At 37.1% G+C, this 14234-nt stretch overlaps 1 protein-coding gene across 1 annotated transcript in view; it reads right to left on the reverse strand.

Annotated features, from left to right (window-relative positions):
• LOC148219562 (uncharacterized) overlaps positions 1–13622 on the reverse strand; it is a 50903-nt gene extending 37281 nt beyond the window's left edge. Inside the window, exons 1-7 of the mRNA XM_088156051.1 lie at positions 12379–13622; positions 11094–11681; positions 5450–5616; positions 4296–4552; positions 3831–4069; positions 2346–2605; positions 142–381 (exon numbers count right to left, since the gene is read on the reverse strand). The gene's annotated coding sequence lies outside the window, so the exon portion shown is untranslated. The remainder of the gene's footprint in view (positions 1–141; positions 382–2345; positions 2606–3830; positions 4070–4295; positions 4553–5449; positions 5617–11093; positions 11682–12378) is intronic.
• Positions 13623–14234: the final 612 nt, after the last annotated feature.

Genomic DNA, 14234 nt, shown 5'->3' on the forward strand with positions numbered 1-14234 from the left:
AACAGAATGTAGGCAATTACAGCCCAGATGCAGCACAGGGGAGAACAAAGCAAACATCGAAGCCTGGTGCATTTCCCAGCAAAGAGCAATTTCTCCTCTATTGAAAAGCAAGGGCCCTCAGCAAGTAAAAAAAAAAACAACCTGAATTGAGGAACTCCATGGCTGAAATTGTTAGCTGAACCCAAGTGTTTAGGACGGCACTGCTTCAGAGGTCAGGTTTTCTGGGCATGATGAACAGCCCTGGAGAAACATCCTCATGTCAGTGGAGGAGCTTTCTTCAGAATTCTGTTTAATGAGAGCGTTCCTTGTATTAAGCTTTCATGAGTCCTCTAAAAGGCCTGCACTGTTCTTTCCACAGGTACAGCCAAATGCCAAGAGGACCTGCAGAAAACAAAAACAAATCTCAGTTCAGTTCAGCTGAGACAAGCAACAACAAAATCTTTCCTTTTTTTTCTCTCTTTTTTTTCTTTTTTCCACACCCCTTACACTCAACACTTCCTCAAGAGGTTTCCAGAGCTTCCTGCTCCAAGGCAGAATGGAGCACTACTCAGCCTCCTTTGTAATTAATCAATATCTCTCCTTTGAGCCTTTGCAAGAACACTACACTCCAGGTTAAACAAATATTTTTAAAAATATTGAAAGTACAAACCTTGAAGGATAACACTGTTTCCCATTTCTACATGACTCCAGTAATACGTTCTAAAATAGAGTGCTTGCCAAGTTCAGCAGCAAAATACTGATTGAAGATATGCAGAAAATAAAAAATAAAACTACCTGAGAAAAACTGCCCTTTACCCATAACTTAACATATACAGATCAGAAGGGTGTCTACTAAATTCCATCCTCATGCTCCTTTATAGCATGCAGAGTTACCCTGTGCCCTTTATTTCAGTCAGTTGCATAGTTATCTGACATTCTCAAGCCTCACTAATAATTTGCATGTGCCATATTTGTTTTAATTAGACTCGTAATCATAATAGCCAGTAAAGCACCATTACAAATTACCCCCTTAAACAGAGCCCTCCAATCCATTTTACCTTTTTTTACAATAAAGCACTACAGAAATTAAAGGGATTTTTTTCTTTGGTGACATTAGTTATGACTCAAAAATGTAAATTCTCTGCACTGCATGATGGCACCACCAACATCCTGCAGTCACTCCACTTCTCTCAGGTTCCTCCAGAACATTCTCTAATGTTCTGTCAAGATCTCAAGGCTTTGACTGGATTCTTCTCACACTTTTAAATCACCCAGTCGAGAGTGCAGGTATCACTTTAATTTCTGAATAATTATTCACAAGAAGCAATTAAATATTCATGGATACTAAGGTAAAATTTTGAATGCTAAAGATGTACTAATTTGTAATTAATTTATCTAGTATTTTTGAGCAATTGTGCCACTGACTTCTTTCAACTTCATCCAGAATTGGCAATTTTACTTGAAACCAGAGACTTTTATATCAGCAACCTGATGTACATAACCAGTAACAGAGGAATTACACAGCCCATGTGAAACTTGTTTAGGTTAAGTACCAATAAAAGTGCTTTAGGCAGCAACAAAACCTTGAAGTTGGAGATTACTGAGTCTGAGAGGACACACTGTTAAAGCAAGACCCAAAGGGCACTTTTCTTTGATCAGGTAAAATAGGCAGTGAAGAGGACCTTGGAAAACAACTTGGTTTCCCTTTCAGCGTAGAATGAGGCCCTGATAGCTGCTGACATCAAGCAGATTAGCTCATTCATGGTGGCACTGTACACAGAAAAAAAAATACACTTTTCTTGAGAGTCTGTAGCAGCATAAAGTACATGAAAGATGATAATTATGTATACACTTAGGGTTAGATCACCCTTTGAGAAAAGCATTAAGAAACCAGATTTCTTGGTAAGACTACAAGGTGCTTCTTTAATGGCTTCGATTTATTTGTGCTCATCTTATTATTTTTTTCTTTCATTTTTTCTTTTCTTTTTTTTTTTTTTTTTTTTTTTCAGTACAGGCTGATTAAATGGAAAATCAAGTAAAACCCACCACTGGCTGCTTCTAAATCCCTGTTCAGCTCCCATCAAAGAGCAGGGCAAGCTCTGCCTCCTTGAAGATTTTTTTTAATGGTATCACTGATCTTTGATATGCCAATTTTTGTTGAAAATTTATTCTGGTTACCCACAATAACCACATTAACTTAGATCTGACAGGGAGAGGTCATAAATACTTGTTACATAAAAAAGATGCACTTCATGGAAAAGACCTTGTTGAGTCTTCTTTAGAAACGTGTCTCAGATGATCAGGCTATCAGAAAGACAGCAATAAATGTGCTATATTATTCTTATTTTTAAGGGCTGTAAACATACCTTATTTGACAGAAGAAGCTTGGTCTGATCTGCATGATCAAAACCCCGTTGTTCACCATTCAAATTACTGCTGCTGGCTCAGCACATAGAAATGCATTTACTTTTACCCCAGAAGCAGTGAATTTCCTGATTTGATATAGGTAAGACCCTGAAGCATCAGTCTGGGTTTCTTCTTCTCATCTCACATTTTTTTATTTTTCTGTAACTTATAGCACCATGAGATGTCAATTGATTTTTTCATCCAGCAGTTCTGCTAGCCCCTTTGGAAACAAAACAAAAGGAAAATGGTACTATTACCATAAATAACTGAAATAAATATTAAGGAACAACTCACCATTGAGGGAATTTTTCATTAGTTCTGTGCTCCTCATAAGAGCTTTAGGTGTTACAAAGCCAAAATGTGAGGGAAGATTGAAGCTATAATAGAGCATTTTATCTTGGGGATTCTTTTAAATACTTTGAGTCAGGAATAAACTACTAATAAAGTAGACAAAATGTTTGTATGGGAGGCAAAGTCACTGCTCCAAAAAAGGAAGCAATGCAGAAAGCATGATGTAATTTAAGAAACAAAAAATGTATTCTCCATTTAAATGGCAACCTCAGCCAGGGATCCAGTTAATGAACTACATCAAGAGACTGCATTTAAGGACAGGGACAGACTAATTCCACTCCTCAGCCTTACACATCAAGATTAGCAACCATCACTTCTTCATTCTTGTGTGCATCCTAAATTCATGTGTTTGCTGTGAAAGCTTCACTGAAAACCCTAATGATCCAAGCAGAGTCAGACAGCAGCAAAAGCTACTGAGTGGAAAAGAGCAAAAATGCCTGACCAGGCAGGGACACGAGCACATCTGTGATCTTTGCCAAATTATTCCACAGACAGGGATGGGCTCCAGATTAAGGTTTAAAGAGGCTTAAATTGGTGCATTCTCAAACCAGCAGCAGCCTGGTGGATGGATGGCCTGGCTGCCTGCATGTGCTGCTTGCTGAATGCACCACCCTGAAAAGGTGAACTTTTCTCTGTTTTTTTTTTTTTTTTTTTTATAAATACTTTTTCACAGAAGCATCCACGAGGATCATTGAGTCCTGGCCCTGCACAGGACATCCCAAATATCCCACCCAGTGCCTGAGACCATCCAGCCAGTTAATCTATCAGGATTACTTTCTCCTTATTGAAAAAAAGAAAAACATTAAAAAATAAAAATTTAGCAGCCTCTCAAATTGTCATTTCTCAATGTAACTTCTCACTCATGGGCTTAATGTCAGGATGTCAATGATGAAGACCAACTACCTAATCTCAGAATAGTATTTAGCATACTGCTCAGAAAGTATGCTAGAAAGAGGATAAGCACTTAGATATTGTCAGAAAGGAAAATACAATCACCTATAAGGTAAATCCATTAATCTCTCTGTGAGCATCTTGGAAAATATTTCTTCACTATATAAAAAATAAAGAAGAGGTTACGCATTTCAGCACGCTACCTTGATTACAAGTTGCAAGGACAATCTTTCCATTTCCATGCTGAGATTTCATCACATAATACACGACCTCTTTAGTAAAGTTAATATATTAATAAGAAAAATATCTCTCTCATGTATGTTATCTGTGAAAATATTAATTTTGGGTAATGTTCCAGGAAAATAGTTTGTCAAAATACATAAGTAATTTGTTAAAAGCAAGGTAATATCAACTTGGATTCATGATAGTGCAAATGCTGGACCTGGAAACAAAAAAAAAGAGTTTTAATTCAATATATTTGTGGAGTAATAGAGAGAAGGCTCTTGGCTAGGCATAAGAAGTAGGACACAGTAATTTTTAATAGGATGATTATGATCAGATTTCTTGCTAAACCAGTATCTAAATATTGCCAAGGAATGTTTTAAATAACAACTTAACCATCTAATACCAGAGGGTTCTAATATCAGCAGATTCAGCTGGAAACCTACAGGTTTGGAGTCTTTGGCCTTGCAGAACGTTGGAGGCTGATGTCAATGCAAACGTCTCAGCTCCCCCATCTCTAAAACGCATTTATTGTGTGACCATCCAGAGGGTTCCTCTTGCAATTCCCATCTGGGACAAAGCACATTGGAGGAAAGGGAGTGGGGGTGGGACATGCTCAGGTGAAGACCCAAACAATTTTGGCCACCATCCCATTATGTGACCCAGAAAAAGATTAAGACCATATCTTTTATTTACATGAGCCCTGCAACGAAATTTTCAAATAAAATTATTTTATTTTTATGCAGTGTAGAGACATTAATATGAAATACAAGCAAAACATTCATTGTTTTTCAGGTTCAGCTTTTCATGGATAGAAAAAATAAAACCACCATGGAGATGTGAATTGTAAATGTTGCATTAGAAAAATAAATACAACAGGGAGACTGTGCCACTGTTTCCCCACTACTGTTTTTTGTGCTAGGTTTCATGTACAATCCCAAATTAAAGCATTAATGTTATTCTTTTAAAAATTTTCAGATGTGTTCCAAAATAGCTACTTTATAATGTAACAGCTCTGGTGTATTCACAGACAGAGCTGGAAGGCCAAAGAGCAGTCATGAGTTTCCCATTTTCACCTCCTGGTTGATGCTACACTGCACAAATTCTGTGGTCTCTAGCTGATTTTCTCAGGTTTTCATACACAGTGATCCTATTCAAACAATTATTCCCCCTGAAGTGAAACTGGGCAACTCTCTAAGAAACTGGGTATGTTTTTCTTAAATATCAATGTTTTGCCATTAGATTTTAACAGATAAATCAGTGCTAACAATAGATGAGAATATTTTTAAATAATTTATAATTTACACTAATGGAATTTGGTTGAATAAATTGATTGCAGCAGAAAACACTGGTGTAGGGGAAAAAATTACAGTTCCATAATTGAACCAGAAATGGGTAGAAAAGAGGGGGAAATAAACCTAGTGCTATTTTCACATTAGAATTAACATGAAGAAGTGACATGTGCAAAAACCATACAGAGAAAAGAATATTTTTTCCTCATTGTTTTTTGTTGTTGTTGTTGATTCCAAATACAGTCATAAATATATAGCAAGTGTAATTAGCAAATCTGGGAAACTCATATAGAGAGTAAAAAACTCACACGTCCTCCATACTCCAGAAATTTGGCCATGCTAATACTACAGCCACTGTTTTTTATTCTGCTTATCATCCCACTGTACCAAGAGGAACCAGCAGTGCCATCAATTCTGTTCTTTTTTGCCTCTGTCTTCATATTCCAGTTTCTTGATGACTTTTTTTCAAAGTAGACTTCATATCACAGGAAAAAAAAATTGTACAAATGCAAGAAAAAAATGTGACAGGTTAAAAAAAAACTAAAAACCACTCAAGAGTTTTAAAGTTCTGCATCTATCCTTAGCATGACACTGCTCCCCTTGCCTGCCAAAGCAGAGCACTGCTCTTGGATTACACAGCTAATGCAGTGTGTGCTGGAGAAAGAAACTGCCTGCTGTACAGCTGCTCTTGTTAGCATCTAGCTCATCAGCAGGAAATGCCTTGTCCATTAAATACCTCTTTAGCTCTCTTTTGTCTAATTCAAGGAGCGGGAGCATCTCTGACAGCCAGGTAATTCTGTTTTAAACAAGTGACATCCCGAGGCAGCCTGACCCTGCCAAGCTGGTGAAAGAGAGGAGGTTGAGGGTGGAGGTTGAGTGGCTGCAGAGACAGGGAAAAGGAAGGAAAGCCACAGAATTGTCACTGATTATATCTGAGAATGCTGGACATCACCCAGAATTATTCATCTAGATAAAAAGAGAATGTATGAATTGGGAAACTCACAACATGGCCTGGAAGTAGCTGTGTGGAATAGTCATAATCCATAAAACGGGAGGCATGAAGGAAATAACATTAAGGACAATGGAGGGAACCTGCACTTCAAGGGTGGCTTTTTTTTCCTCCATTAAAGAAATTCTGGTCAACTAGCTCAGGTGCAGAAACGCAGATAATAAATGTACAGGGAAGCATGACAGATTAATTATCTGTGCAGATACTTTTGCTCTATTTAACAAAAGTGCTCATGGCACTTTAATCAATGCACATTTAAAAAGACAAGACATCATCTGGAGACTTTTCTTACCCGCTAAGGCACAAATGATAGGATTTACTCCTGTGATTAGTCAGAGCATCAAGTGTATTTAGCTCTAAAGTCACACTCACAAATAGACTGGGGCAGGAAGCAAACCCTCTACTAATAGCTTAAAAGACTTTGTAGACTCTCCTGTCTCTGTGACTCACCCTGAAGAGGACAAAGAGATTATTCAACAGCCCTTGGCTTGCACAATGCACAAATACAAAACAGCAAAGCACCTGTGGAGCTGCTTTAGGATTTTATCACTGTAGGGGAGCGGGGGTGTGGACCTGACGCATATTGCAAAGCAAGCACATAAATGACGCCTCTTGACTTTTCTAAACACACGAGCTCTAAGTCTGTTCAAATCCAATTTGTGATTATTCCAGTCTCAGGGAACCCAATTTGAACTACTCAAATAGTCAAAAATTTCTTGAGAACAATTCCAGACGCCGTAAAGAAACAAATCCCCATTTATACTAAGTACTTACTATGCACTTTGGAATTTTTCCAAAGCTAGTTAAATACCTTAATTGTTCACTAATTATTTGCAAGAAGAAAAGCGAAATGCCTGAGAGAAAATTATTCATAATAAACAATCCAGTCTGAGGTTTCAAAGTGCTGCAGTGCAAGTTCCTTGTACAACACCTGAAGTGTTACAGTAATAAGTAATGGGTCGGTATTTGCCTCCAAACTAATTACCCTGCTCTCCTCCATTCAAAAGGGGAGCATTTGTAGGTGATGTATTTCATTTTACGCAGACAATTTAGGAATAGGTCAGGTGCCTTTTTCACAGACATCCTCTGGTGTTTAACCTGACACAGATATTCACTGCAGCCTCCTAATGCCCAAGCTTCCTAGACATTAAAGGTAAAGATGGGTTTGTTGGTTGGTTTTGGGTTTTTTTTTTATTTTTTCCTGGACATTCTGTACTAGTCCAATAGGACAAATCTAACTAGAAGCCAGTTATGTATATTTATATCAGCCACAGCCAAACGCCACCTGTTCAAATAATTATCATGGAAAAATCCTGAGTGTCCTTCTCTAAACTTCCTAGAAAGACCATAGTTTTGGAATATTTTTGTGTAGTTAAAACTGCAATATCTACTGAACTGTCTTCCCATAGGTCAGAACAGAAGGTAATATAATAGGTGGACAGGGGGGAAAAAAAAGCAAAATAAAGAATTAATTTGGAACAGTTCACCTAAAAACCCAAAAGATTTATAGTAGTTAAATATGTGACTAGAACTTGCCTATCTCATTCATGCAAGAAAAGCTGTGCTTTTGCAATTAATTTTACAAAAATCTTGCAGAAAACTTCTTTGTTTAGATGGCGGGGGGAAAGGAGAAGGAAAAGAAGAAAAGCACAATAGGTGCATTTTGGTATTTATTCTCTGTAAGAAATAAAAGCAACGTTCTATGTCTTTTCCTGCTTTCTCCTCTGCTTAAGTTCACCTTCAGTTCAATAAAATTTCACTGTGAAGTGGAACAATATTATACAGCCAAAAAGTAAACATATAATAATAGAGGTTTTCTGCTTTTATAAATCACCCAACACAAATAATTTTCCTGATGATTTGCTAACCAATTATAATTTTATGCATTTACAGAGGACAAGATATATTTAAATAATCCACTTTCTTTAAGTAAATTTAGTTTTCTATCATTTAAAACTTTTGAAGTCTTCTCAGTTTTACCAAGACAGGCATGTACTATTTCTTTTCCTGAACATTTTGTGTTTCTTCTTCCCTTTTTCCCTGTAATTCTAAATCTTCCAGCACCCAAACGAACCCATTAAAAAAAGCATTTCGAGTTGACTCTTTTCATTCTGAATTATCCAGTTTTGCCTCCTCCAGATTCCAATTTATAGGTGGCTGGAATGAGAGTAAGAACTTTTTTTTTTTTTTTTTAATTTAGAGGTTGTGTATTCTGTTCCCAGCACTATTGCTAGGACAGATTCATGCATCAAAAAATTCACAACAACAAGAATATAAAATTGCCTTGGGATGACTATTTCTGGGGCACATTCAAGCGTTAAATTTGTTCATTACAATAAGAAAATGAAATTGCCTTGGAACCCAGCATTTAACTATTTTTTAAATTGTCCTGTTGAGGTGATGTGCAATAATCCCCTTTTGTCTTCTACAAAGTGAACGGTATTACTGAAATCATTTTTAAGTTTCAGTTATATGTCACTCTTGGTAACACCGAAACAGTGTTGATTTTTTTAGGCTGGAGTTTGGCTTTATCCTTAAAGGAATACTGTAAAGCCCTTGAAAATCAACAGAAATCTTTCCATTGACTTCAGAGTGCTTCAGGTTAGTGCAAACATTTTAAGTCTTCCTGGAAAGGATCTTGAGAATTCTAGAAAAACAAAGCACAACATAATGATTAAACAGTTCCAGGACTAGGCTTTTTTTTTTTTTTAATCCACAAGTAAAAAGTGCCTCTCTGCACAGTTTTCTGCAAATTAAGATATTCCCAAAGCAATTTCAGTATCGAAAAGTTTTAAAGCTACAGAAAATATAGGAACACCCACCAAAGCAGGCTGTTATCAAAAGAGTTAGAAAACTAAAAGCCATATGCAGACTGCCTGTTATAGATTAAAGGCAGCCTGAGAAATTACAAAAACAAAAAACAAAAACCCAAACATCAATATAACAAACCAACACCACCAGACTCCAAATAAGGGAGAAAGCAATGCAGTATAATAAGCTTTTATTGTTTAAAGTTGTTTGGGGAAATACTGACAAGAGGAGTTAGAAATAGAGAAATTGCTTCAAAGTTTTACTAAATAACAATATAAGGCAAACAGAATCTGTTAGATCTTACTCTTGCAACTAGAAATGAGAATTTTAAAAAAAAATGAAAAATACGCATGAGACCTCTAAATCTACAGACTCAGACCTTATATTTCCTCTCACTTAGTGATGAATGTTCATTTCCAGTCATTCATATGATTTTAAATCACGTGTAAATTAAAAAGCTGTAATGGCAACCATAGCATAAGATGCAGAAGCTTGTATGGTAACATAAAAATGATTTTGAAAACAGTAAATCGAACAAGAATCTGTAATTTCCTCACTAATAAAAGAAGTGAACTGGTTCCAGTTTTTTCTCCTAGACCAGATTTTCTAAGTGATGCTAACATTACCTCAACTGCAGTTTTGGGGGATCGATTTGTTGGCAATGCCAGTTTTAGCCAGATAAGGTATGACTGAGCCAAATGCATACACACTATTTATAATCTGACCATTGACAAACTTGAATAGTTTTAAAATTAGAGTGTTTTTAAAAAACAATGTCTGACAAATGTCTTCTATATAGTATAGAAGGCATAAGGTAAGTTTGAGGAATTAGTCAGGAATGTTTTGCTTTAAATGACTGCACTACTGAATCTGTATAGTGACTCTAGACCTGGAAATTCAGAATCTTCAAAAGATGAAGTGCCTCTGGGTGTTCTTGGCAGTTTTTGTACTTACAGCACTCCACTTTTGACTATTTAAACTTCAAACTCCCTTTTTAACTTTGTCACTCACAGTCTGTCCAGGCTGTTAAGCCTGCTGTGAAAAAATACCAGAAATATTCAGTCTTTAAAAATACTGCCAAGCAAGTGCTCCCCTGAATTTTTCAGCACCAAAAAAAATCAAAGAGCAGCTTAATACTGGCTAAATGTTACATTCTCCCCTTTGCACAAAACCTGAGTCCTAAAACTGATGGCAGCACCACAATTAGAGACATAACCCTGCCTCTGGCAGGAAATAACATTTCTATTATTAGTATTTCTTAATTCTCGTGGTACACAGGCACAGGGAAAGGCAATGGCTTTGCTGCCTGTCAGCCTCTCACTTGCACTGCCAGAAATGTTCCCTCAGAATTAGGATGAGCTTTGGAAGCAGAGCAGAGGCTCAGCTCTCATTGTCCCTAAGCAATGCACGGACTGAGGAGTCGGACTTGCTGTGACCCACTGTGTGCTCTCTTTGATGGGTGAAACAGGATCCTGGGTGAAAAGAAGAGGGAATAATTATCTTCTTTCCATCAGTCTCTGTTTCTCACTGCCAGGAACATTGCTAGAACTAGAACTATAATGTAATTACAAGCCCTTTCTGAGTACTTTAACTTCTGCAACTGAGCAGAATAAATTACTGTCAAAAATATCTTTCCACCTCTATAGGGCTGTTCACAAAAACAGAAAAATAAACTGAGAAAGTTGATCATTCACTGAAAATAGTCCGAAAGCCTACTGTGAAAATAGTGTTGGCTCCAGGAGAGGTCCATAAGGAAGCAAACAGCATTTCTGCTCAGAGATTGGGAAAGGATGGAAAGAAAAAGAGGAACCCCAGGTGCCACCTAGAACTGGCTCACTTAAAGTGGAACCGTGGAAATCTCTCCTGAATCACTGCTTAAGCACAATGGTTAAACATTAACTCAGGGAAAGCATCAAAATCCACCTTAGACCTGAATATTCCCAGCAGCTGTGTTTCTGCCAGTTTCCAGTGCATCCTTCTTGAGAGAGCTCAGCTCTGCAGGCCTCTGACTCTTACTGGGATCCAGAAATAACATCACCTTCCCTATAAAACTCCTGATGACTTCAGTCCCATGGATGTTTTGAGTACAAGTAAATTCCAGTAAGTGTTCTGAGACTAAATTTAACACTTACACCAAGACTGGGGGATTCATAAAGCAGCACCAGCCACCTCCATCCCTTTGAATAACCATGGAGCTGCATCAGAGCTGGGAAGAAATGAAGAGGGAATTGTCAGATCTTTAGAGACTTTCAGAGCTGCTGAATGCACTGAGAAATACCTGCTATTTATAAATTACTATGGTTTGGCTTTTACTATTTTTATGTTGAGAAAAAAAATTAAATTTCACATGCATGACATCAAAAGTGTATATACAAACTCAGAAGCTAGTTAAAGCAACAAGATTGACTTAATTGCAATAAAATCAATAAAATTGATGCTGTTGAGTACTTTTAAACTGTGATTGTCAGCAATGGAAGAACTTACCAAGATTTCCTGATTTGCTCTTTATGGAACACAATTGATGCTACTTCGATGAGTGCAGAAATTCTGATTACAGTGAACTAACATTATTTAGGAATAGAAAAATACAGACAGCATACCACCACTGCATGGCAGCCTTTATGCACAGCTTCCTTCCATTTACCTTTAAGACCTCAGAATGGGACAAATGTGAAGGCAAGAACCAGGAAACCAGAACGTAGGCACCTTGAAGTCCTCACCTGACAAATGAATTTCAGTTATTCTATCTGATGGAATTTTCCTTTATGTCTATTTGCTACATCTCTCTAAGCATGAATATAATGAATTCTGGGAAAAGCACCTTTTCATAAATTGTTTTCCTACAGCCACAGGTATGGATTTTTTTATTACTTTTTTTTTAGTAGGACCAACTACATGAGACAACGCAAACAGAGGCTATGTCAAAAAGAAATTGAGCCAGGAGAGACAAGATTTGGCCTTCCCAGTACATATTCTCAGTGAAAGTCATAAACAGACCACACATGATCTGCATTACTAAAAGATACCCTCGTGATTGTGGGTGTGCTCATGATTCAGATTTTTTAAAAGCTACTTTTCAGAGAAATGAAGTGTCAGATTTATTGGGCTTTTGTTTTAACTTTTTTTGGCCTGTTTTCAGTGTTCCTAGAAGGAAAGGCCACATTAATAAGGAAACTCAAGATCAATTTCCTCCTATAAAGCATCATTCACCAAGAGGACGCATAGCCACCCCATAACCTATGGCCCAGAAGTACCACCTGTTCTTATAGAAGTGTGATTAAAACTAAAACAAAACTTTTCAGATTCTTTCACAACTGGTAGCAGGGGCCACGCTGGCAGAAGAAGCATCCTCAGGTCATACCCATTTTTCGTTCTATAATGATTTGGCTTGGAAAATTTCATATAAAAGGCTCTCACCCTTCCCTTTGCCCGCTGAGGCTCATCACAGAGCTAGGACGTGAGGCAACAAGGAGCTTGGTTCATTCAAAGGCAGAATGACAATGGTTTTATCTCCTCCTGAACTTGTTCAAGCCATTAAAGAAGGGATGATGCAGCTCATGCTAGCAAGGGATTACTCACCAATCCAACCAGTTTTCAGATTTTTTGCATTCATCTGTGCTTGCCCCCGAAAGAAAAATTATACATAAGATATCTGTGTTCTGTAGAATTTAATTAGAAACACTGAGAGGGAAAATAGACATGAGAAAGAATGTTTAATTATTTAACAGCATTCAAATAACAACTTGCTCAGACTCAATAGTAGTTGGACTGTGTTACAGCTGGTGCTTTGAGAGGTTTTAACTTCCTTTGATTCTTTATTCCATATAAATTGAAAGACACGATAGGCATATTTTAGTTCATATTTTAAATTCCTTTTGAGCAGGTAATATGGCTAAAGCTCAGCAGCCAGCTTGGAAGAAAAGGAAATAGTGTTTCTGTGAAGTTAATTTGCTAGAAAGCATAGGGCACTGTCCTGTAGCTGCTCATTACCCTGGTCTGTCACTGCCTTCCCAGGAAGCTGGGAGAGCTCAGTGTGGAGGATGGATAGCAGCTGGCAGTACTGAGTCCACAATGTGCACATCTGCCTAATTCTCAGTGAAATTATGGGATAAATACGTTTATCTCTAGCTGGGAAACCACAGACTTTGTCTTCATGAAGAACACTACCAATATTCATAAAGAGAAATACTTGAATTATTATTTGACTGAACCTGTCAGCCACAAGAACCAACATAAGATCAAATTCAGAAATATCAGGAGTGAAAGACCAGAATTCCATGAAAACTTGATCCTCAAGATGGAATAATTAGTCTCTTCAGTCGCTGGAAAGAGGTGCTGTAGGTGCTGGTTAAGATGATAATTTCTGTTTTGATTTTCAGATGGCCATATGTCTAAAGCTAATTAGACCATTAAATTGTTTACTGTCTACAAAGCAGCCATCTGAAAGAAACGTTTGAGCTCTTGCAACTTGAACCAGGCACAAACTCAGAGCCTGAAAGGAAAGGTCCTTTTCTTGGACTAGACACACACCTGGGCTTTAACAGACGTGGAATGAAAGCTGGTGAATGCAAAAGTAGCAGCTACCTCACTGCAGCTACTCTGCTAATTCCTCTCCTATTTACATGGTGTGCAGTTATTTATTTGCATTATTTAGCCATCTACAGAAATGCAACCATAAAGTGAATTATGCATTCTTCTTAAAATAAAAATTATAGTGACATATCAAAAAAGGAAGTTGCAACTGTGTATCACTTTTATCCTTTTTTCATTTATTCCATATCATTGCATTATTCTGTTCAATCCTGTGTAAGAAAATACAGTAGATATAGGGACTCACACATACCTTAGTGGCAACTATTTTATTTACAAAGACAAGATCGTGCTGCTGTCCATACAGATTTACACAAAGTTCATATTAATATAAAATACACTGTCTATAACTTTGAAAATTGAGGTTGTTTAAAAATTTATAAGCTTTGTGATCCTTGGCCACTTTTTCACTATTATGTCATCTGTAATTCATATTAAAGGTGTTGTAAACTATTTTAGATCAAAACTGTGGGGTATTTTATTAAAGCTCTGTATCAAAGGTAATAATCTCCTAATGATGTAGAATAAATTGTAAGTAAAATACATGAGGGTCTAAATTTTATTCAGGAAGCTGTCCTGAGGCTGAGTTTGAATGAGTAACCTTGATGTCTTTAAAGAGTTCTCTTACTTGACAGAAAACAAAAAGTGAGGGTAAAAAAGTCATGAAAAAACAGCTTACAAAG

The sequence above is a fragment of the Sturnus vulgaris genome, chromosome Z, assembly GCF_052056855.1.
Source record: "Sturnus vulgaris isolate bStuVul1 chromosome Z, bStuVul1.hap1, whole genome shotgun sequence".
Taxonomy (NCBI): domain Eukaryota; kingdom Metazoa; phylum Chordata; class Aves; order Passeriformes; family Sturnidae; genus Sturnus; species Sturnus vulgaris.